The sequence below is a fragment of the Manis javanica genome, chromosome 5 (assembly GCF_040802235.1).
Source record: "Manis javanica isolate MJ-LG chromosome 5, MJ_LKY, whole genome shotgun sequence".
In the NCBI taxonomy this organism is placed as follows: domain Eukaryota; kingdom Metazoa; phylum Chordata; class Mammalia; order Pholidota; family Manidae; genus Manis; species Manis javanica.
The window spans coordinates 48,212,909-48,238,730 of record NC_133160.1 but is presented as its reverse complement, the minus strand read 5'-3'; the positions used below and the strand labels follow the sequence as shown (position 1 = coordinate 48,238,730).

The window sequence follows — 25,822 nt, the reverse complement described above, 5'->3', positions numbered from 1 at the left end:
CTCTGCTTCTCTCCTCCTTACTGCATCTTTTCCATGAGAAGGGCCATGAGGCCATGGTAGGGTGGGGCTTTTTTTTTGGGTGTGTGTGTGTGCACCTGTGTGTATACATATATATATATATATGTCTTTGTGTGCATATGTGAGTGTGTGTCATCCCCTGTGGGAGACAAGACCATGAGGACTCAATTACTGTGCCCAAGGAGCTGCTAGAATAGAAAGCAGGATGAAAGGAATGTCATTAAATGTAAGCCAAGGCACAGGCCAGCAGGGAGGGGTGGGCAGAGTATAGGGGGTCTGCACAAGGGAGAGAGACCATCAGTGTGGGAGGTCTGAAGGTGGCAGTCTTTCATCAGCAGCAAGAAGCACTGCTGGCCATGTCCAGGCAGTGCAAGGCGCCGATGCCGCTGTGAAGGTAGGAGGGTTCTGGAGGCATCCAAGGCTTTAGAATGGGAGAGAGGCTTCTGGCAGCAGGTGTTGAAAGGAGCTGAGGGAGACTGGGGTTGGGAGACCACATGGGAAACCCTGACTGTGTCCTGCCAGCCCTGGGTCACTGAGAGGACACAGGGAGGAGGGATCAGGACAGGGCTGGCCAAGTAGGCATGGTGCACGAGCAGGTGGGCTGGGGCGGGGCAGGATCAGACTTGGGGAGGCAGGTGTAGGGGACAGTTGTGCCTTTCCCAGAAGCAAGGAGGCTGTAAGGAAGTGGGTTTGCGATTGGCCCCCTGGAGAGAGACCTGTCTGCAGGGAACATGAACCCTGTCTCAGCCAGGAAAAGCATAAAGAGGACAGGAGGCGATCCTTAGACTCCACAGGCAAAAGAATGAGGATGGAGGCTGGGGGTGGGGCGAACTTCAGGCTGAGCTCCTTTTCTTCAACAATTAGACTTGGATTTAACTTAAAGGTCACTTCAGCATCCTATTAATGAATGGAGATTAATTCCTGTCTCTTTACTTAACATCCTGACCCTTGTCATCAGGCACTTTCCTCTGACATTTTCTAAGATCAGATGAACTTCTAAACTTTCTCAGGCACTATGAGGACTTCAAAGGCTTCTCAAGATATGGGTGCATTGCCATGTTCCTTTCCTCCCCCTGCATCACCATTTAAGTGCAATTGTGTAATCACATTGCATAGAGTTGTGTTTGAAGTCCATCATGGGGAATGATTTCATCCATTTTGCTATCCTTTTTCATATTTTTTAAATTTTGGTATCATTAATGTGCAATTACATGAGCAACATTATGGGTTTTAGACTCCCCCCATTATCAAGTCCCCATCACATACCCCATTACAGTCACTATCTATCAGTGTAGTAAGATGCTATAGAATTACTACTTGTCTTCTCTATATATACTGTCTTCACCTTACCTGCGCCTCCACCACATTATGTGTGCTAATCATAATGCCCCTTTTCCCCCCTTATCCCTCCCTTCCCACCCTTCTTTCCCAGTCCCTTTTCCTTTGGTAACTGTTAGTCCATTCTTGGGTTCTGTGAGTCTGCTGCTGTTTTGTTCCTTCAGTTTTTTCTTTGCTCTTATACTCCACATATGAGCGAAATCATTTGATACTTGTCTTTCTCCACCTGGTTTACTTCACTGAGCATAATACCCTCTAGCTCCATCCATGTTGTTGCAAATTGTAGGATTTGTTTTCTTCTTATGGCTGAATAATATTCCATTGTGTATATGTACCACATCTTCTTTATCCATTCATCTACTGATGGACACTTAGGTTGCTTCCATTTCTTGGCTATTGTAAATAGTGCTGCGATAAACATAGGGGGGCATATGTCTTTTTAAGACTGGGCTCCTGCATTCTTAGGGTAAATTCATAGGAGGGAAATTCCTGGGTCAAACAGTATTTCTATTTTGAGCATTTTGAGGAACCTCCACAATGGTCGAACTAATTTACATTCCCACCAGCAGCATAGGAGGGTTCCCCATTCTCCACATCCTTGCCAGCATTTCTTGTTCCCAGTCTTTTGGATGTGGGCTATCTTAACTGGTATAAAGTGATATCTCATTGTGGTTTTAATTTGCATTTCTCTGATGATTAATGATGTGGAGCATCTTTTCATGTGCCTGTTGGCTATCTGAATTTCTTTGGAGAAGTGTCTGTTCAGATCCTCTGCCCATTTTTTAATTGGATTATTTGCTTTTTGTTTGGTGAGGCATGTGAGCTCTTTATATATTTTGGATGTCAACCCTTTATTGGATATGCATTTATGAATATATCCTCCCATACTGTAGGATGTCTTTTTGTTCTATTGATGGTGTCCTTTGCTGTACAGAAGCTTTTCAGCTTGATATAGTCCCACTTGTTCATTTTTGCTTTTGTTTCCCTTTCCCAGGGAGATATGTTCATGAAGAAGTTGCTCATGTTTATGTCCAAGAGATTTTTGCCTATGTTTTTTTCTAAGAGTTTTATGGTTTCATGACTTACATTCAGGTTTTTGATCCATTTTGAGTTTACTTTTGTGTATGGGGTTAGACAAGGATCCAGTTTCATTCTCTTACATGTAGCGTCCAGGTTTGCCAACACCAGCTGTTGAAGAGGCTGTCATTTCCCCATTGCATATCCATGGCTCCTTTATTTTATATTAATTGACCATATATGTTTGGGTTAATATCTGGACTCTCTATTCTGTTCCATTGGTCTATGGGTCTGTTCTTGTGCCAGTACCAAATTGTCTTGATTACTGTGGCTTTTTGTAGAGCTTGAAATTAGGAAGTGAGATCCCCCCAACTTTATTCTTCCTTCTCAGGATTGCTTTGGCTATTCGGGGTCTTATGTGGTTCCATATGAATTTTAGAACTATTTGTTCCAGTTTGTTGAAGAATGCTATTAGTAATTTGACAGGGATTGCATTGAATCTGTAGATTGCTTCAGGCAGGATGGCCATTTTCACAATATTAATTCTTCCTAGCCAAGAGCATGGGACGAGTTTCCATTTGTTAGTGTCCTCTTTAATTTCTCTTTAGAGTGTCATGTAGTTTTCAGGGTATAGGTCTTTCACTTCCTTGGTTAGGTTTATTCCTAGGTATTTTATTCTTTTTGATGCAGTTGTGAATGGAATTGTTTTCTTGATTTCTCTTTCTCATTAGTGTAAAGGAAAGCTACAGATTTCTGTGTGTTAATTTTGTATCCTGCATCTTTGCTGAATTCAAATATTAGTTCTAGTAGTTTTGGAGTGGATTCCTTAGAGTTTTCTATGTACAATATCATGTTATCTGCAAATAGTGCCAGTTTGACGTCTTCCTTATCAATTTGGGTGCCTTTTATTTCTTTTTTTGGTGTGATTGCCGTGGCTAGAACCTTCACTACTATGTTGAACAAAAGTGGGGAGAGTGTGCATCCCTGTGTGTTCCCGATCTTAGGTGAAAAGCTTTCAGCTTTTTGCTGTTAAGTGTGATGTTGGCTGTGAGTTTGTCACATATAACCTTTATTATGTTGAGGTACTTGCCCTCTGTACCCATTTTGTTGAGAGCTTTTATCAGGAATGGATGTTGAATTTTGTCGAATGCTTTTTCAGCCTCTATGGAGATGATCATGTGGTTTTTGTCCTTCTTTTTGTTGATGTGGTGGATGTTGCACCATCGTTGCATCTCTGGGATGAATCCCACTTGATCATGGTGTATGATCCTCTTGATATATTTTTGAATTCTGTTTGCTAATGTTTTGTTGAGTATTTTTGCATCTGTGTTCATCAGGGATATTGGTCTGTAATTTTCTTTTCTTGTGGTGTCTTTGCCTGGTTTTGGTATTAGAGTGATGCTGGCTTCATAGAATGAGTTTGGAAGTATTCCCTCCTCTTCTATTTTTTGGCAAACTTTAAGGAGAATGGTTATTATCTCTTCTCTGTATGTCTGATAAAATTCCGAGGTAAATCTATCTGGCCCGGGGGTTTTGTTCTTGGGTAGTTTTTTGATTACCGATTCAATTTCATTGCTGGTAATCGGTCTGTTTTGATTTTCTGTTTCTTTCTGGGTCAGTCTTGGAAGGTTGTACTTTTCTAGAAAGTTGTCCATTTCTCTAGGTTATCCAGTTTGTTAGCATATAGATTTTCATAACATTCTCTAATAATTCTTTGTATTTCTGTGGTGTCTGTCATTATTTTTCCTTTCTCATTTCTGATTCCATTTATGTGTGTAGTTTCTCTTTTTCTCTTAAAAAGTATGGCTCTTGGTTTATCTGTTTTATTTTTTTTCTCAAAGAACCAGCACTTGGTTTCACTGATTTTTTTCTGCTGTTTTATTCTTCTCAATTTTATTTATTTATTCTCTGATCTTTATTATGTCCCTCCTTCTGCAGACTTTGGGCCTCATTTGTTCTTCTTTTTCCAGTTTCAATAATTGTGACTTTAGACTATTCATTTGGGATTGTTCTTCCTTCTTTAAATAGGACTGGATTGCTGTGTATTTTCCACTTAAGACTGCTTTCATTGTGTCCCACAGAAGTTGGGGCTTTGTGTTGTTGCTGTCATTTATTTCCGCATATAGCTGGATCTCCATTTTAATTTGGTCATTGATCCATTGACTATTTAGAAGCATGTTGTTAAGCCTCCATGTGTTTGTGAGCCTTTTTGCTTTCTTTGTACAATTTATTTCTAGTTTTATACTTTTGTGGTCTGAAAAGTTGGTTGGTAGAATTTCAATCTTTTTGAATTTACTGAGGCTCTTTTTGTGGCCTAGTATGTGGTCTATTCTGGAGAATGTTCCATGTGCACTTGAGAAGAATGTGTATCCTGTTGCTTTTGGATGTAGGGTTCTATAGATGTCTATTAGGTCCATCTGCTCTAGTGTGTTGTTCAGTGCCTCTGTGTCCTTACTTATTTTCTGTCTGGTGGATCTGTCCTTTGGAGTGAGTGGTGTGTTGAAGTCTCCTAAAATGAATCCATTGCATTCTATTTCTTCCTTTAATTCTGTTAATAATTGTTACACATATGTTGGTGCTTTTGTGTTGGGTGCATATTTCTAATGGTTATATCCTCTTGTTGGACTGACCCCTTTATCATTATGTAATGTCCTTCTTTATCCCTTATTACCTTCTTTGTTTTGAAGTCTATTTTGTCTGATGAAGTACTGTAACACCTGCTTTTTTCTCTCTTGTTTGCATGAAATATATTTTTCCATCCTTTCACTTTTAGTCTGTGTATGTCTTTGGGTTTGAGGTGAGTCTCTTGTAAGCAGCATATAGATGGGTCTTGCTTTTTTATCCATTGTATTACTCTGCGTCTTTTGATTGATGCATTCAATTCATTTACATTAAGGGCAGTTATTAATAGATATATACTTATTGCCATTGCAGGCTTTGGATTTGTGGTTATCAAAGGTTCAAGGGTAGCCTCTTTGCTATCTAACCATCTAACTTTAACTCACTTATTACGCTATTATAAATACAGTGTGTTTAATCTTTATTTCTCCCCCTTCTTATTCTCCTCCTCCAATCTTTATATGTTAGGTATTTTATTCTGTACTCTTTTGTGTTCCCCTTGACTGCTATTGTGGATAGCTGATTTTATTTTTTGTCTTTAGTTAGTATTTGGTTGGGCTGCTTTCTTTGCTGTGATTTTATTTTCTCTGGTGACATCTATTTAGCCTTAGGAATACTTCCATCTAGAGAAGTCCCTTTAAAATACCCTGTAGAGGTGGTTTGTGAGAGGGAAATTCCCTCAACTTTTGCTTATCTGGGAATTATTTAATCCCTCCTTCAAATTTAAATGATAGTCTTGCTGGATATAGTATTCTTGGTTCAAGGTCCTTTTGTTTCATTGCATTAAATATGTCATGCCATTCTCTTTTGGCCTGTAAGGTTTCTCTTGAGAAGTCTGATGATAGTTTGATGGGTTTTCTTTGTAGGTGATCTTTTTTCTTTCTCTGGCTGCTTTTAATACTCTGTCCTTGTCTTTGATCTTTGCAATTTTTTAAATTAATTTTATTTTGGTATCATTAATCTACAATTACATGAAGGACATTATGTTTACTAGGCTCCCCCCTTCACTAAGTCCCCCCCACATACCTGTTCACAGTCACTGTCCATCAACATAGTAAGATGCTGTAAAATCACTACTTGTCTTCTCTGTGTTGCACAGTCCTCGCCGTATCTTCTCCCACTATACATGCTAATCATAATGCCCCCTTTCTTTTTTTCCCACCCTTATCCCTTCCGTCCCACCCGTCCTCCCCAGTCCCTTTCCCTTTGGTAACTGTTAGTCCATTCTTGGGTTCTGTACTTCTCCTGCTGTTTTGTTCCTTCAGTTTTCCTTTGTTCTTGTACTCCACATATGAGTGAAATCATTTGGTACTTGTCTTTCTCCACCTGGCTTATTTCACTGAGCATAATACCCTGTAGCTCCTTCCATGTTGTTGCAAATGGTAGGATCTGTTTTTTTCTTATGGCTGAGTAATATTCCATTGTGTATATGTACCACATCTTCTTTATCCATTCATCTGCTGATAGACATTTAGGTTGCTTCCATATCTTGGCTATTGTAAATAGTGCAGCGATAAACATAAGGGTGCATCTGTCTTTTTCAAACTGGAGTGCTGCATTCTTAGGGTAAATTGCTAGAAGTGGAATTCCTGGGTCAAACGATATTTCTATTTTGAGCATTTTGAGGAACCTCCATATTGCTTTCCACAATGGTTGAACTAATTTACATTCCCACCAGCAGTGTAGGAGGGTTCCCCTTTCTCCACAACCTCGCCAACATTTGTTGTTGTTTGTCTTTTGGATGGTAGCCATCCTTACTGGTGTGAGATGATATCTCATTGTGGTTTTAATTTGCATTTCTCTGATGATTAGCGATGTGGAGCATCTTTTCATGTGTCTGTTGGCCATCTGAATTTCTTCTTTAGAGAACTGTCTATTCAGCTCCTCTGCCCATTTTTATTGGATTATTTGCATTTTTTTTTGTTGAGGTGTGTGAGCTCTTTATATATTTTGGATGTCAACCCTTTATTGGATCTGTCATTTATGAATATATTCTCCCATACTGTAGGATACCTTTTTGTTCTATTGATGTTGTCCTTTGCTGTAGAGAAGCTTTTCAGCTTGGGATAGTCCCATTTGTTCATTTTTGCTTTTGTTTCCCTTGCCCGGGGAGATATGTTCAAGAAGAGGTCACTCATGTTTATGTCTAAGAGGTTTTTGCCTATGTTTTTTTCTAAGAGTTTTATGATTTCATGACTTCCATTCAAGTCTTTGAACCATTTCAAGTTTACTTTCGTGTATGGGGTTAGACAGTGATCTAGTTTCCTTCTCTTATGTGTAGCTGTCCAGTTTTTCCAGCACCATCTGTTGAAGAGACTGTCATTTCCCCATTGTATGTCCATGGCTCCTTTATCGAATATTAGTTGACCATATATGTTTTGGTTAATGTTTGGAGTCTCTATTCTGTTTCATTGGTCTGTTGCTCTGTTCTTGTGCCAGTACCAAATTGTCTTGATTACTGTAGCTTTGTAGTAGAGCTTGAAGTTGGGGAGTGAGATCCCCCCCCACTTTATTCTTCCTTCTCAGGATTGCTTTATCTATTCAGGGTCTTTGGTGTTTCCATATGAATTTTTGAACTATTTGTTCCAGTTCATTGAAGAATGCTGTTGGTAGTTTTGTAGGGATTGCATCAAATCTGTATATTGCTTTGGGCAGGATGGCCATTTTGATGATATTAATTCTTCCTAGCCAGGAGCATGGGATGAGTTTCCATTTGTTAGTGACCTCTTTAATTTCTCTTAAGAGTGTCTTAGAGTTTTCAGGGTATATGTCTTTCACTTCCTTGGTTAGGTTTATTCCTAGGTATTTTATTCTTTTTGATGCTATTGTGAATGGAATTGTTTTCCTGATCTCTCTTTCTATTAGTTCATTGTTAGTGTAAAGGAAAGCTACAGATTTCTGTGTGTTAATTTTGTAGCCTGCAAGTTTGCTGAATTCTGATATTAGCTCTAGTAGTTTCGGAGGGGAGTCTTTAGGGTTTTTTATGTACAAAACCATGTCATCTGCAAATAGTGACAGTTTGACTTCTTCTTTACCAATCTGGATTTGTTGTATTTCTTTGTTTTGTCTAATTTCCATGGCTAGGACTTCCAGTACTATGTTGAATAATACATAGTGGGGAGAGTGGGCATCCCTGTCTTGTTCCCGATCTCAGAGGAAACGCCATCAGCTTCTCGCTGTTCAGTATAATGTTGGCTGTGGGTTTATCATATATGGCCTTTATTATGTTGAGGTACTTGCCCTCTATACCCATTTTACTGAGAGTTTTTATCATGAATGGATGTTGAATTTTCTCGAATGCTTTTTCAGCATCTATGGAGATGATCATGTGGTTTTTGTCTTTCTTTTTGTTGATGTGGTGGATGATGTTGATGGATTTTCTAATATTGTACCATCCTTGCATCCCTGGGATGAATCCCACTTGGTTGTGGTGCATGATCCTTTTGATGTATTTTTGAATTCAGTTTGCTAATATTTTATTGAGTATTTTTGCATCTACGTTCATCAGGGATATTGGTCTCTAGTTTTCCTTTTTGGTGGGGTCTTTGCCTGGTTTTGGTATTAGGGTGCTGTTGTCTTCCTAGAATGAGTTTGGGAGTACTCCCTTCTCTTCTATTTTTTGGAAAACATTAAGGAGAATGGGTATTATGTCTTCTCTGTATGTCTGATAAAATTCCGAGGTAAATTCATCTGGCCCAGTGGTTTTGTTCTTTGGTAGTTTTTTGATTACCGCTTCAATTTCATTGCTGGTAATTGGTCTGTTTAGATTTTCTGTTTCTTTCTGGGTCAGTCTTAGAAGGTTGTATTTTTCTAGGAAGTTCTCCATTTCTCCTAGGTTTCCCAGCTTGTTAGCATGTAGGTTTTCATAGTACTCTCTAATTATTCTTTGTATTTCTGTGGGGTCTGTTGTGATTTTTCCTTTCTTGTTTCTGATTCTGTTGATGTGTGTTGACTCTCTTTTCCTCTTAATAAGTCTGGCTAGAGGCTTATCTATTTTATTTATTTTCTCAAAGAACCAGCTCTTGGTTTCATTGATTTTTGCTATTGTTTTATTCTTCTCAATTTTACTCATTTATTCTCTGATCTCCATTATGTCCCTCCTTCTGCTGACCTTCGGCCTCATTTGTTCTTCTTTTTCCAATTTCGATAATTGTGACATTAGACCATTTATTTGGGATTGTTCTTCCTTATTTAAATAGGCCTGGATTGCTATATACTTTCCTTTTAAGACAGCTTTTGCTCAATCCCACAGTAGTTGGGGCTTTGTGTTGTTGTTGTCATTTGTTTCCATATATTGCTGGATCTCCATTTTAATTTGGTCATTGACCCATTAATTATTTAGGAGCATGTTGTTAATCCTCCATGTGTTTGTGAGCCTTTTTGCTTTCTTTGTGCAATTTATTTCTAGTTTTATGCCTTTTTGGTTTGAAAAGTTGATTGGTAGGATTTCAATCTTTTGGAATTTACTGAGGCTCTTTTTGTGGCCTAGTATGTGGTCTATTCTGGAGAATGTTCCATGTGCACTTGAGAAGAATGTGTATCCTGTTGCTTTTGGATGTAGAGTTCTGTAGATGTCTATTAGGTCCATCTATTCTAGTGTGTTGTTCAGTGCCTGTGTGTCTTTACTTATTTTCTGTCTGGTGGATCTGTCCTTTGGAGTGAGTGGTGTGTTGAAGTCTCCCAAAATGAATGCATTGCCTTTTATTTCCTCCTTTAATTCTGTTAGTATTTGTTTCACATATGTTGGTGCTCCTGTATTGGGTGCATATATATTTATAATGGTTATATCCTCTTGTTGAACTGAGCCCTTTATCATTATGTAATGCCCTTCTTTATCTGTTGTTACTTTCTTTATTTTGAAGTCTGTTTTGTCTGAGACTAGTATTGCAACTCCTGCTCTTTTCTCTCTGTTGTTTGCATGAAATATCTTTTTCCATTTCTTGACTTTAAGTCTGTGCATGTCTTTGGGTTTGAGGTGAGTCTCTTGTAAGCAACATATGGATGAGTCTTGCTTTTTTATCCATTCTATTACTCTTTGTCTTTTGATTGGTGCATTCAGTCCTTTTACATTTATGGTGATTATTGAAAGGTATGTACTTATTGCCATTGCAGGCTTTAAGTTTGTGGTTACAAAAGGTTCAAGTTTAGCTTGTTTACTACCTTACTGTCTAACTTAACTCGCTTATTGAGCTATTATAAACATGGTCTGATGATCTTTATTTCTCTGCCTTCTTATTACTCCTCCTCCATTCTTCATATGTTGGGTGTTTTGTTCTGTGCTCTTTTTAGGAGTGCTCCCATCTAGAGCAGTCCCTGTAAGATGCCCTGTAGAGGTGGTTTGTGGGAGGCAAATTCCCTCAACTTTTGCTTGTGTGGGTATTGTTTAACCCTCCTTCATATTTAAATGATAATCATGCTCGATACAGTATTCTTGGTTCAAGGCCCTTCTGTTTCATTGCATTAAGTATATCATACCATTCTCTTCTGGCCTGTAAGGTTTCTGTTGAGAAGTCTGATGATAGCCTGATGGGTTTTCCTTTGTAGGTGCCCTTTTTTTCCTCTCTGGCTGCCTTTAATACTCTGTCCCTGTCCTTGATCTTTGCCATTTTCAATATTATGTGTCTTGGTGTTGCCCTCCTTGGATCCCTTGTCATGGGAGTGCTGTGTACCTCTGTGGTCTGAGAGGCCATTTCCTCCCCTAGTTTGGGGAAGTTTTCAGCAATTATTTCTTCAAAGACACTTTCTATACCTTTTTCTATCATTTCTTCTTCTGGTACCCCTATAATGAGGATATTGTTCTGTTTCAATTGGTCACTCAGTTCTCTTAATATTCTTTCATTCTTGGAGATCCTTTTACCTCTCTCTGCATCAGCTTCTCTGCATCCCTGTTCTCTGTTTTCTAGTCCATTAATGGTCTCTTGCATCTCGTCCATTCTGCTTTGAAGTCCTTCCAGATATTGTTTTATTTCTGTATTCTCCCTCCTTAGTTCTTGCGTATTTCTCTGAAAGTCCATCAGCATGGTTATGACTTTTGTCTTCTTTCTTTTTCAGGAAGACTGGTTAAATCTAACTCCCCAGGTTCCTTCTCAGGTGAAGATGTAGAAGAATTTGAAGCTGTCCAGGTTAGTTTTGTCTGGATCAAATTTTTTTTTTTTTTTTTTGAGAGGGCATCTCTCATATTTATTGATCAAATGGTTGTTAACAACAATAAAATTCAGTATAGGGGGGTCAACGCTCAATGTACAATCATTAATCCATCTCAAGCCTAATTCTCGTCAGTCTCCAATCTTCTGAAGCATAACGAACAAGTTCTTACATGGTGAACGAATTCTTACATAGTGAATAAATTCTTACATGGTGAACAGTACAAGGGCAGTCATCACAGAAACTTTTGGTTTTGATCATGCAATATGACCTATAAACAATCAGGTCAAATATGAATATTCGTTTGATTTTTGTACTTGATCTATATGTTGATCCCCCATTTCTCCTACTATTATTATTATTTTTATTTTTAATAAAATGCTGAAGTGGTAGGTAGATGCAAGATAAAGGTAGAAAACATAGTTTAGTGCTGTAAGAAGGCAAATGTAGATGATCAGATGATCAGGTGTGTGCCTATGGACTAAGTATTAATCCAGGCTAGACAAGGGCATCAAGACATCCACGGATGCAGAAGATTTCTCTCAAAGCAGGGGGGGTGAGGTTCTGAGCCTCACCTCTGTTGATCCCCAAATTCTCACCTGATGGCCCCCCTGCGACTGTGCCTGTCTTAGGTTGTTCCTCCCTTGAGGAATCTTACCCGTCTCTGGCTAACCAGTCATCTTCCGGGGCCATACAGGGAAATGTAAAGTTGGTAAGTGAGAGAGAAGCCATATTGTTTGCAAAGGTTAGCTTTTTACTTCTTTGCAGATTTATGCCCTGTGGCTTCTATGCCCAGCACTTGTCTCAAGGTATCTTTACCACCTGGAGGAATTATGATACTCGGTAAATTCGATATGAGGCACGAATTCTATTTAAGGGTTGTAATTAGGAAGGAAGAAGAAAAGCTATAGATGTAGCATACGAAGGAAACTTGGGAGGATTGATTATTTCTTTGACATATCTTCTTGTATAGTACCTTAAGTATGTATAGGTTTTAAACTACTAACTAATTTGCACACATATATTAACATAATAGGAATACGGTGACATAAACAAAGCAAATCTATAATTACCATCCATCTCCAGTGAAGCCAAGAAAACCATTTAGGCACCCTAGGCATTTGTGAAAATTTATCTATGATATGATGGATATTGTCCAACTGTACTTGAACCATCAGACAAATTAAAGCAGCCCATTTCTGGGATCTGTTCACATCCCATATGTTCTTTTAACCATAGATAGTCTATAGTCATGAGATTTTGGAGTGCTACAACTTGCACCCCTCCCAACTCGTGGTTGAGTTCCAACAGTACAGATCCGGTCAAATTCGTTGTCTCACTGTATGCACATGCCAGCCTAGACATCTCCCTCCTCATTCTTATGGCAAGTCCAGGAGATGGTGGGCTGGATGCAGCCACAACCGCAGCATCGTCCGAATCCCTGTGGAGGCTTTTTGATGATATTCCCCGGCACAAGTCCTCCAGAGAGTGCTGATGCCGGAAGCTCCTCCTCATATCGTATCTTAGTTCATTTTCTGGGTATCCAAGCTAGGTCTTGATCTCCTGCATAGAAACGAACAGACCCTTTGCCCACACTTTGACATGCCCTCTATACCACTGTGCAGAACTCATTGGAGGTCAGCACACAGTAACTGCTTTTTTTTTTTTTTTAAATTAAGAGAAAGGAATATTATCAGAAAAGAGTACCTCCATAGCTGATCATCTGACACCCTTTAAGTGATCAACATTAAGGATATTTAAAGCATGCGTTGATCTTTGATTTACCAATAGTTTTATCCTGTTAAGGAGTAATCCCCCTTTTCCTTCTTTCTTTCTTTCTTTCTTTCTTTTTTTTTTTTTTTTAAATTTTTAATCTACACTTACATGAAGAATACTATGTTTACTATGCTCTCCCCTATATCAGGTCCCCCCTAACAACCACATTACGGTTACTGTCCATCAGCTTAGCAAAATGTTGTAGAGTCACTACTTGTCCTCTCTGTGTTGTGCAGCCCACCCTCCCCTTGCTCCCTCCCCCTCATGCATGCTAATCTTAATAACCCCCTTTTTCTTCCCCCCCCTTATCCCTCCCTGCCCACCCATCCTCCCCAGTTCCTTTCCCTTTGGTACCTGTTAGTCCATTTTTGGGTTCTGTAATTCCACTGCTGTTTTGTTCCTTCAGTTTTTCCTTTGTTCCTATACTCCTCAGATGAGTGACATCATTTGGTATTTCTCTTTCTCTGCTTGGCTTATTTCACTGAGCATAATACTCTCCAGCTCCATCCATGTTGCTGCAAATGGTTGGATTTTTCCACTTCTTATGGCTGAGTAGTATTCCATTGTGTATATGTACCACATCTTCTTTATCCATTCATCTACCGATGGACATTTAGGTTGCTTCCAATTCTTGGCTATTGTAAATAGTGCTGCGATAAACATAGGGGTGCATCTGTCTTTCTCAAACTTGATTGCTGCGTTCTTAGGGTAAATTCCTAGGAGTGGGATTCCTGGGTCAAAAGGTAGGTCTGTTTTGAGCATTTTGATGAACCTCCAAACTGCTTTCCACAATGGTTGAACTAATTTACATTCCCACCAGCAGTGTAGGAGGGTTCCCCTTTCTCCACAGCCTCGCCAACATTTGTTGTTGTTTGTCTTTTGGATGGCAGCCATCCTTACTGGTGTGAGGTGATACCTCATTGTAGTTTTAATTTGCATTTCTCTGATAATTAGCGATGTGGAGCACCTTTTCATGTGTCTCTTGGCCATCTGTACCTCTTTTTTGGAGAACTGTCTGTTCAGTTCCTCTGCCCATTTTTTAATTGGGTTATTTGTTTTTTGTTTGTTGAGGCGTGTGAGCTCTTTATATATTCTGGACGTCAAGCCTTTATCGGATCTGTCATTTTCAAATATATTCTCCCATACTGTAGGGTTCCTTTTTGTTCTATTGATGGTGTCTTTCGCTGTACAGAAGCTTTTCAGCTTAATGTAGTCCCACTTGCTCATTTTTGCTGTTGTTTTCCTTGCCCGGGGAGATATGTTCAAGAAGAGATCACTCATGTTTATGTCTAAGAGGTTTTTGCCTATGTTTTTCTCCAAGAGTTTAATGGTTTCATGCCTTACATTCAGGTCTTTGATCCATTTTGAGTTTACCTTTGTATATGGGGTTAGACAATGGTCCAGTTTCATTCTCCTACATGTAGCTGTCCAGTTTTGCCAGCACCATCTGTTGAAGAGACTGTCATTTTGCCATTGTATGTCCATGGCTCCTTTATCAAATATTAATTGACCATATATGTTTGGGTTAATTTCTGGGGTCTCTAATCTGTTCCACTGGTCTGTGGCTCTGTTCTTGTGCCAGTACCAAATTGTCTTGATTACTATGGCTTTGTAGTAGAGCTTGAAGTTGGGGAGTGAGATCCCCCCTACTTTATTCTTCTTTTTCAGGATTGCTTTGGCTATTCGGGGTCTTTGGTGTTTCCATATGAATTTTTGAATTATTTGTTCCAATTCATTGAAGAATGTTGCTGGTAATTTGAGAGGGATTGCATCAAATCTGTATATTGCTTTGGGCAGGATGGCCATTTTGACGATATTAATTCTTCCTAGCCATGAGCATGGGATGAGTTTCCATTTATTAGTGTCCCCTTTAATTTCTCTTAAGAGTGACTTGTAGTTTTCAGAGTATAAGTCTTTCACTTCCTTGGTTAGGTTTATTCCTAGGTATTTTATTCTTTTTGATGCAATGGTGAATGGAATTGTTTTCCTGATTTCTCTTTCTATTGATTCGTTGTTAGTGTATAGGAAAGCTACAGATTACTGTGTGTTGATTTTGTATCCTGCAACTTTGCTGTATTCCGATATCAGTTCTAGTAGTTTTGGAGTGGAGTCTTTAGGGTTTTTTATGTACAGTATCATATCATCTGCAAATAGTGACAGTTTAACTTCTTCTTTTCCAATCTGGATTCCTTGTATTTCTTTGTTTTGTCTGATTGCCGTGGCTAGGACCTCCAGTACTATGTTAAATAACAGTGGGGAGAGTGGGCATCCCTGTCTGGTTCCCGATCTCAGTGGAAATGCTTTCAGCTTCTCGCTGTTCAGTATAATGCTGGCTGTGGGTTTATCATATATGGCCTTTATTATGTTGAGGTACTTGCCCTCTATTCCCATTTTGCAGAGAGTTTTTATCATGAATGGATGTTGAATTTTGTCAAATGCTTTTTCAGCATCTATGAAGATGATCATGTGGTTTTTGTCTTTCTTTTTGTTGATGTGGTGGATGATGTTGATGGATTTTCGAATGTTGTACCATCCTTGCATCCCTGGGATGAACCCCACTTGGTCATGGTGTATGATCCTTTTGATATACTTTTGAATTCTGTTTGCTAATATTTTATTGAGTATTTTTGCATCTACATTCATCAGGGATATTGGTCTGTAATTTTCTTTTTTGGTGGGGTCTTTTCCTGGTTTTGGTATTAGGGTGATGTTGGCTTCATAGAATGAGTTTGGGAGTATTCCCTCTTCTTCTATTTTGTGGAACACTTTAAGGAGAATGGGTATTATTTCTTCTCTGTGTGTCTGATCAAATTCCGAGGTAAATCCGTCCGGCCCCGGGGTTTGTTCTTGGGTAGTTTTTTGATTACTGTTTCAATTTCTTTGCTTGTAATTGGTTTGTTTAACTTTTGTGTTTCTTCCTTGGTCAGTCTTGGGAGGTTGTATTTTTCTAGGAAGTTGTCCATTTCTTCTAGGTTTTCCAGCTTGTTGGCATATAGGTTTTCATAGTAGTCTTTAATAATTCTTTGTATTTCTGTGGAGTCTGTCGTGATTTTTCCATTCTCATTTCTGATTATGTTGATTTGTGTTGACTCTCTTTTTCTCTTAATAAGTTGGGCTAGAGGCTTATCTATTTTGTTTATTTTCTCAAAGAACCAGCTCTTGGTTTCGTTGATTTTTGCTATTGTTTTATTCTTCTCAATTTTGTTTATTTCTTCTCTGATCTTTATTATGTCCCTCCTTCTGCTGACTTTAGGCCTCATTTGTTCTTCTTTTTCCGGTTTTAATAATTGTGATGTTAGACTATTCATTTGGGATTGTTCTTCCTTCTTCAAGTGTGCCTGGATTGCTATATACTTTCCTCTTAAGACTGCTTTCGCTGCATCCCACAGAAGTTGGGGCTTAGTGTTGTTGTTGTCATTTGTTTCTATATATTCCTTGATCTCTATTTTGATTTGTTCATTGATCCATTGATTATTTAGTAGCATGTTGTTAAGCCTCCATGTGTTTGTGAGCCTTTTTGTTTTCTTTGTAGAATTTATTTCTACTTTCATACCTTTGTGGTCTGAAAAATTGGTTGGTAGAATTTCAATATTGTGGAATTTACTGAGGCTCTTTTTGTGAGCTAGTATGTGGTCTATTCTGGAGAATGTTCCATGTGCACTTGAGAAGAATGTATATCCTGTTGCTTTTGGATGTAAAGTTCTATAGATGTCTATTAGGTCCATCTGTTCTAGTGTGTTGTTCAGTGCCTGTGTGTCTTTACTTATTTTCTGCCCGGTGGATCTATCCTTTGGGGTGAGTGGTGTGTTGAAGTCTCCTACAATGAATGCATTGCAGTCTATTTCCCTCTTTAGTTCTGTTAGTATTTGCTTCACATATGCTGGTGCTCCTGTATTGGGTGCATATATATTTAGAATGGTTATATCCTCTTGTTGAACTGAGCCCTTTATCATTATGTAATGCCCTTCTTTATCTGTTGTTACTTTCTTTATTTTGAAGTCTGTTTTGTCTGAGACTAGTATTGCAACTCCTGCTCTTTTCTCTCTGTTGTTTGCATGAAATATCTTTTACCATCTCTTGACTTTAAGTCTGTGCATGTCTTTGGGTTTGAGGTGAGTCTCTTGTAAGCAGCATATGGATGAGTCTTGCTTTTTTATCCATTCTATTACTCTTTGTCTTTTGATTGGTGCATTCAGTCCTTTTACATTTATGGTGATTATTGAAAGGTATGTACTTATTGCCATTGCAGGCTTTAAGTTTGTGGTTACAAAAGGTTCAAGTTTAGCTTGTTTACTACCTTACTGTCTAACTTAACTTGCTTATTGAGCTATTATAAACATGGTCTGATGATCTTTATTTCTCTGCCTTCTTATTACTCCTCCTCCATTCTTCATATGTTGGGTGTTTTGTTCTGTGCTCTTTTTAGGAGTGCTCCCATCTAGAGCAGTCCCTGTAAGATGCCCTGTAGAGGTGGTTTGTGGGAGGCAAATTCCCTCAACTTTTGCTTGTGTGGGTATTGTTTAACCCTCCTTCATATTTAAATGATAATCATGCTCGATACAGTATTCTTGGTTCAAGGCCCTTCTGTTTCATTGCATTAAGTATATCATACCATTCTCTTCTGGCCTGTAAGGTTTCTGTTGAGAAGTCTGATGATAGCCTGATGGGTTTTCCTTTGTAGGTGCCCTTTTTTTCCTCTCTGGCTGCCTTTAATACTCTGTCCCTGTCCTTGATCTTTGCCATTTTCAATATTATGTGTCTTGGTGTTGCCCTCCTTGGATCCCTTGTCATGGGAGTGCTGTGTACCTCTGTGGTCTGAGAGGCCATTTCCTCCCCTAGTTTGGGGAAGTTTTCAGCAATTATTTCTTCAAAGACACTTTCTATACCTTTTTCTATCATTTCTTCTTCTGGTACCCCTATAATGAGGATATTGTTCTGTTTCAATTGGTCACTCAGTTCTCTTAATATTCTTTCATTCTTGGAGATCCTTTTACCTCTCTCTGCATCAGCTTCTCTGCATCCCTGTTCTCTGTTTTCTAGTCCATTAATGGTCTCTTGCATCTCGTCCATTCTGCTTTGAAGTCCTTCCAGATATTGTTTTATTTCTGTATTCTCCCTCCTTAGTTCTTGCGTATTTCTCTGAAAGTCCATCAGCATGGTTATGACTTTTGTCTTCTTTCTTTTTCAGGAAGACTGGTTAAATCTAACTCCCCAGGTTCCTTCTCAGGTGAAGATGTAGAAGAATTTGAAGCTGTCCAGGTTAGTTTTGTCTGGATCAAATTTTTTTTTGCCTTTTCATGTTGATAGGTGTAGTGGTATGCTATTGACTCATCTGTCAGCTGGGAGAGCCTAGACTTTTTCCAGTTGCTCCTGGCCTTTCTTTACTGGGACAACTTCGACACCTAGTGGCTTGTGTTCCCCAATTGCCTGTAGACTGGTTCTCTGTATCTTGCCCTGGAAGAAGCTCCCTTGCTGTGGGCGTGGCCAGCCTCAGGCTGCTGCTCTGCTATGGCAGTGTGCTGGAGGGGTAATGGATGGGGGGCTGTTTGGCTGTTTATCTCTGTGAGGGGTCTCAGATGTGTTGCCCAGGGTGTTAGTGCACCTGGAGTTCCCTGGAATTTCCGCTGCTGGACTATGACCCGGGATGCTTCCATCCAGTTGTGGAGTCCCTGTCACTTTAAGACTTTCAAAAAGCACTTGCTTTTCTTTGTTTCAGATGCGCCGTCTGTGGGGACCCACTCACAGGTCTTACTGTCCCACTTCCCTAGTTTCCAGCACCCCACGCATGCACTGTGTGTTTCCGCTCTGATGCGGATGGCTAGGGCTGGGTGTTTAGCAGTCCTGGGCTCCCTCTCCCTCCCCGTCTGACTCCTCTCCTCCTTCTGGGAGCTGGGGTGAGAGGCATCACGTCCCACTGGCTGCGGCTTGTATCTTACCCCTTTCACCAGGCACTGTGTTCTCGCAGGTGTGGATGTAGTCTGGCTGTTGTCCTGTGTCTTCTGGTCTCTCTTTTAGGATTAGTTGTATTTGTTGTATTTTCAAAAATATATATGTTTTTGGGAGGAGATTCCCATTGTCCTACTCACGCTGCCATCTTGGCTCCGCCCAGCCCACACTGTTCTTGAGTTATTTTCTGCAGTGTTGCTATTCTTTAGTTGCAAATTGAGAGGTAGCCCAGGGCTGTGCAGGCAACAAAATGATACTGATTGGAGGGAGCAGAAATGAGAAAACAGGACTTGCACGGCCTAGTGGATGATCTGAATTTGTCCTGGCTGAAGACACTATGTGGCATGAACAGTGGCTCCATGGGCTTCAAGGCCAGAACTGGTGGCAGTCCCAGCGCAGAGTCCTCATGACAAGGGCGGGATCTGGGCATGGAGACCAGCACGTGATAGCTCTGTGCCCGACTCCAGGAGCAACTCCTCTGAGAGGTGCCAGCTGCAGTCATGGACATGAGTGATCCAGAGTAGCAGTCCTCCCTCCCAGGACAAGGGAATGATGACAAGAACTAAAATCATAACCGTGTTTCCTGTGGGAAAAATGCTTCACATGTGTTACCTCCATCTGCTAGCACATTGCTGCAAAGTAGGGAAATATATCTTTATTTTGTGCATAAGAGAAATTCAGCTTGGAGTTGTCACATGGTTAATTTATTGCAGGTCTAATGCCAAGGCTCCTCCCCCTTCCTCTACATCAGGCTACTTTTCCAAGGAGGGACCTCTACATTTAAAGATCACTTAAGTTGTGAACATATTTTTGTCTTAAAAAAAAATCACTGTGTAGTTACATTTGTCAGAAAATCCAAGTGGAGTAGGTGGTATGTGGAGATACAATGGAACACACACCCCTGCCTGGGTGGACTCGAACTTAGACTGTGCTGCTTCAGTGTCATGAGGACCAGCGTGACCAAATCCAGATCGCTGTGGCCTCATAACTTTTCTCAGTACCAGCTGAAGACTGGGACCTGTGGTTCTGAGACCTCCCACTCCTAATCCCTGCTTAACAACTCGCTTGCCTCTCCCCAGCACCAGTCACCATTTATGACAACCTGCATGACTTTCCCTGACCTTGGGGTTTCTGCCCACATGAGCCTCCTCCAGTCTGAAGTTGGTGGGGCATGGTTCAGGGCATTTGGAATCCGTGTCTCCTGGGCTTCAGCCCTAACAGACCTGGAATAAAATTCCATCTGTCTGACCTGACCAGGACCTCTGCTTCATGTCCTGGTTGACAGAGGCCACCTCCAAAGGAAGTGTGGGTAAGTCAGCAGCAACATTGATTTGAGGGTGAGGCAGCCAGGCATCCTGTCCACGGGTATTAAACTCTGGGACACGAGGCCAGGAGCCTCTTCCCTCCTGGGGTTCCCTGGCTTCTTCAGGAGCTGGGGCTGAAACTGGGCAGCTGCCTCCTTCTTATCAGTCTGCTGCTGACTTGCAGCTTCAGGGCAGCAAGGGAGAGCAATCCCGGTTCACTTGAATTCTGATCTAATTGAAGCTCCTCCTTTCAAACAAGTGTGAACTGTACCAGTGAGGCCCGGTGTGAGCAGTGCTGTGCTGACCAGATGTCCTCTGAGACCTTCAGGTGCCCAGGACCTCTGCCCTACCGTTGTCACCTGGAGATGGCACTGCTCTACCTGTCCGCACCTGGCTCGGCATTCTTCTTCCCTTGCTCCCAGTCTACCTACAGCCAGTGGTGAGCCTGACTCTGGGAATATGAAAGACCACCTGTGCCTGCAGCCTTGATGACCCTGAGCTGGGACACCCTGCAGAGCACCAGTGGGCAAGGCTGAGTGTGCCCTGTAGGACGCACTGTCCAGGGTCATCCCTTGAGTGCAGGGTTTCCCTTTCCCTGTCCTGTTTCACCCACTTCTTGGCTTGCTCTCCCCAGGACCCCCATGGGAAGCCTGATGGATGCCAGGCACCTCTTACAATGTTGTTGCCCTGCTAGGGTTCTGCTCTCAACATAAACCCGATTTTTCTGATAGAGGATTGAGACAGATAAGGACCCAAGGTAGGGATGCTAATAATTTGGTGTCCCTTTAAATCGGCATTCTTTATATGTTTGACATTTATTTCATTGGAGTGGCTGGGAAGAAATTTAATCTCTTACTAATAAAAGCTGCATCTGGACACAATGTTCTGTAACTCTCAGAGTGAACACCCACTTTCGTGTACTTTTCTTCTCTCCTCAGTTGTCTTCACAATTTTCTCGACCAAACAGCCTCTCAGGAAACATATTTAAGGGATTAAATGTAGTTGGTAAAACCAGTCACCATTTCCTGACACACAGAATCAGCCAGGCTTTATTTTCTGCCAGAAATCCAATGATGATACACCTGATGCTTCCGTGGCTGTGGCTTGAAAGACAGAAGCTGAATCTGCAGACAATGGCAAGGCATCACAGTCTCCCAAGGCTATTACCTTCTCTACATTTGAGGGAAGTCCTATTTCAGAGAAAAATCTAAAGATAGCAAAGAAATTCATTGAGCCAGGTGGTGCTAGTTGTGCTAATCAAGGAACATGTAGTGCATGTGCACAGGGCGAGGAGCTGTGCCATGTGCTGATGAGGGGTTGCACACATGCATACACATGAGCATTTTCCCTATCTGTTAACAGGCTGCTGTGGTCTAGTGGGGGCTCGGGTGCCCTCAGGTCATCATAGAGGAAGGCTGGTCAGACCCTCACTGCATCTGGAAAGTCTTCAAAGGGAAGCAGAGTGCTCAGGACCCTCATCCTGGCCCCGCACTCTCTGTGACCTGGAAGAGAGCGGACACATCACTGGTCATTGTGATGGGGCAGCTGCCAGATGGGAAGCCACATGGGTTCAGCAGAGGAGTACTCTCTGAGCAGTAGAACCAGGACAGGTGGGATCGGAATGCTGCAGGAAGCTGAAAGCCCCTCCTCCCCACATACAGTCAGTCTTTCTTCTTGATCATTCCCAGCACTGAGCTTTTCTGCTCTAGTGCAAGTCTTGAAACATCAGCATTTGGGGGAAGTGTTTCACCTGAGCAGGCAATGATTATGATTTCATAAGAGGCTCACTAGGTTTTCCCAGAGACTCCACAGAACAGATGCTTTAGCAGTCACTCACGTGTCCCTGCCTGGCAGATGCTGTCTAGATACTAGCCACTAAGCAGGAGGCAGAACATAGACTCTCCTCTGCTCTGCTGAGGTTTAATGGCAGATGGACTCAGCACACACCTGAATACCACCTGTCCTTGCTTAGGAACTTGCCGCAGGTACTCAAATCATTAGCAAATACTACTGATGTTTATGGTGAGAACTGGAAAAAATTTGGACAGAAGCAGTTTCCCTGGTGAGAAGATCTTCCTGATAGGAAATATACAGAGAGTTCTCAAATCCCTCTCCCCCTCTGGGTTTTGCAGAAAGCCAAGAAGCTAAGAAAGTCAAGGAAACAAAGTTTCTGTTAAGGCTTCCAGAATATAAAGGAATCACAAGGTGCTTGGGTGCTTGAGATTGAAATAATGTAACAATGTAGTCCCCCCCACCTCCGTGACCACCACCACCACCACCACCACCAGGGACTCCATAACACCTTGTTAATCATAGTCACGGAAGCCCATTCATTTATAATATGGTATCTGGGTAACCTTTACAGAAATGGATTAAAATATAACTAGCATCCTGAACACACCTATAGTGACCTAATAGCTCCTACTACAACAGTTTCTGGGTGCTGACTCCCCCCTTAGCTTTGTCATAGATATATAAGAGGCATGGCCCTGCTGCACTTGGGGCTCAGACCTTTGGAGATCACTCTCCTTGGAGCCTGCTGATGTGAAATAAACCTACACCTTCCAAGACCTCCGAAAGCCGCTTGGTTCTTCCGTCAGTGATCCAGTCCAGGTTTTCCAGTTTTTTGTAACACCCTGAATACCCAAGGAGCACGCTGTGCTGCCCCACACCACCCCCCAGAGATGCTTCTCGTGTTTAGGGTTGTCTCCCCTCATAGACTGGGTGCTCTTCCTTCTTCCTCAAGACCTCATCTCCTCTGTCGCATTCGTGAGGGTTTTCTAAAAACTCTGCTCTGGTGAGCTGTGTTATGCAAGGGTGTGGTGGTCAGCGAGGCAGTGACATGGGGAGGAGCCTGAGTACCAGTTCTAGCTCTTCCGTTTGCTGGTCACGTGAGCCTGGCCAAGTGCTTGGCTGCTTCACCTGCAGCCTGGGAACCAGCAGTGGTGATAGTAGTGGTTCTGGTGGGCTGTGTGAGGGATAGCAATGCACGTGGTTGGAACTCAGGATGAATTCCACTCTCTGGGCTCTCATTCACCATCCTGCCATTTGAGGGAGATGATCTTCACTTTAACCTACAGAAAAGACTAATGAAGTGTCTGGTGGTGCAGGAGGCTGAGGGGAGCCATGTGGGGGCCGTCAGAGCGGCTGGACCCCTCATACCATGACCCACAGACAGCTCACCTGGGCTGCGTGCAGGCTGGCCTTCAGTGTCAGATGTGTAAGTTGGGACCCTGGTGGAGACCCAGCCCATCAGGCTGAGGGCTGTGCTGCCATGAGTCGGCTAGTGAGAGCATGCTGGTGGGGCTGGGATAATGGGACTTCCAGGGCTTGCCTTCTAAATGCAGGGATCTACTGCACAGGTCCCTCTGAAAGAGAAAACACTCTTTGTCCCTAAAAGCCTGGAGGAGATGTCACCACTGTCACTGAAGTTAATGTGAGCACACCCAGTGTTGTTTGTAGAGCAACAGGGCAGGTAGAAAGGTCTTAGGCTTCCAAGGGTGGCAGACTGTGGGAAGGTAAATATATGGGGGACACCAATGGAATAGGTCTGTTTGTGCAGGTCCACCTGGGTGCCAGCTTCCTGTCTTCCTCCCTGGGAGAGGGGATTTACCACAGTCCTCATTTCTCAGAAGTTTCTGCTTTTATTCAGATGAGGACAACTCCAGGAAAGCTTACTTCTACATCTGTTGATTTCAGTGCTTTTAGCTCAAGATAATCATGACAATTAGCCTGTTTCAAGGTTGCATCCTCCAAACCCCTTATCCTCCCATTTGAAACTTTAAGATGTCTCATATACTAAAACTGGGTCTGTTACTAGGGAGAGAGATTCCAGACAGAGACTGGGAGATAAGGTATGTCTGTGAAGGTTAACAAGTTAGGCTGGAAGAAGCAGAGAAGAGCAAAACAAATCTCAGCACTGGGCTGCCTATGTTGTGGAATCAGGCCCTCAGTCCTGGGAGTCTGTCGGTCCAGTTAAGCAGCTGTGTCTCATTTTGGATGGCATCCTCTTCACCCTTCATGACACTCCTATAGTGAGACTGTGTCATGTATTGCTGACAACACTGAAGTCCTCTGCAGCCCTGAGAATAATAATTTTCTGAGTGGAAATGTGGCCTGGAATTGTTCTCCCCCTACCCCTGGTGCTGTGGCTCAGGTATAGTTCCCAGGTCTTTGGAATGAGGACGTGCTGTCACTCAACCATGTTGTTATTGCAGCAATGATTCACTGCTGACAGAGCAGCATTCAATCCTGATACCAGAAAAGCATGCCATCCTCCAGAGCAAGCCCATGGATGACCCCTGAAGTGTCCTGACTTCAGTGTTTCTGCTCCAAATGAAACTAGAGAGTGCATGGCAGAACCACATTTCTTAGGAAAAGCAGGGCAAGATCATGGGCTTGCAGGATGGAGGGCCTGGGGCCAAAAGTGATTTATCTTTGGGCCTGCGGGGCTCTGTCTTTGTACATGCTTTGAGGTTGGTATGTTTTCTCTTCTGAAATCTCTTGTCTGTCCTGGCACAAGGTTTGCAGGCTGCAAGTGGTGCATAGCTGAGCAGAATAAACCGCATCACTGATTCCCACCCACTCTCAATCTAACCATAACCCCTCAGCTGGAGACTGGGGAAGTGTTTTCTCAATCTGACTTAGGAGAAAGAGAGAAAAAAAAAGGCTCTCCCTGTACTGAAACACTGCCTCCCAAGGGGCCCTGAGACACGTGGGTGACAGTGGACGAGGCTCTGACCTGCCTGCCAACCAGCAGCACTCTCACCTCACCAGCACCCCCTCCCCTCCTGGCCCGCGTCCCAATTCTCAGAGCCTCTGGTCTGGTTCCTGGACTCTGACCCCTCCTTCCTGATGAAAGCTTTCCCAGCTCCGAAAGGATTTCCATCCCTAAATAGGTTCCTCTGACTTCTATTCCAACACACTGCTTTCTTTAAGGGCCTGTACCCTGATCTCTTATAAACTTGGGGAACAGAGTTTAAGCAAGATGGACTGTAAATGCATCACACTGTGACTGGGTGTTCTGCTCCCTCATGGTGTCCCCTCATGGTGTCAGGGGCCCAGGCATTGACGGGTGCCCTGGGGACCATGGGAGGGATGCATCGGGAGACCTGCCCCCATGGCCTGTAGGGTGGGGCAGGGTCCTTTGCCCATGAGGGCCCTGCCAACTGGCTTCCCAAGGGTGGCCTGGGTGAGTGCTGGTTACTTTGCGAGAACTGAGCAGGGAGATGGCCCAGCAACAGACCACCTCGCAGGCAGTTCACCTCCTGTCCCATCTTGCATCCCCTGTGGAGCAAAGCACTGTCTCTAGATCCTTGTGTCTATGTTCTTTCTGTCTCTAATCTTTACAGCAAGGCTCAAAGGGGAGCATGTTGCTCTGTGAAGGGTCTACAGGAAGAAATATTGTGGATGCCCTGATTAAGGCAGCCCCATTCCCTCCCTAAGGACACACGGCTACATAGTTATTATTATGATTAAGAAGCACCTTTCTATTGAGAAGACACCTTCCACTAACTGTCCCCCCACCCAATGGCTACAGCCCCCAACACCTACCCTGTGTAAATTTTCTTTATGTTACTCTATATTTTATTTACACACACTTTGACACTTTCCTGGTTTATTTGTCTATTTGCTTTTGCGTTATCTTCTCCCACAAGAAC

At 42.1% G+C, this 25,822-nt stretch overlaps 1 long non-coding RNA gene across 1 annotated transcript in view; it reads left to right on the top strand.

The window, feature by feature from the left end:
• Positions 1-22,739, top strand: part of LOC140849547 (uncharacterized) — a 28,612-nt gene extending 5,873 nt beyond the window's left edge. The window contains exons 2-4 of the long non-coding RNA XR_012131553.1: positions 11,044-11,114; positions 18,101-18,171; positions 20,422-22,739. This is a non-coding gene — a long non-coding RNA (uncharacterized lncRNA). The remainder of the gene's footprint in view (positions 1-11,043; positions 11,115-18,100; positions 18,172-20,421) is intronic.
• The last annotated feature ends 3,083 nt before the right edge of the window (positions 22,740-25,822 follow it).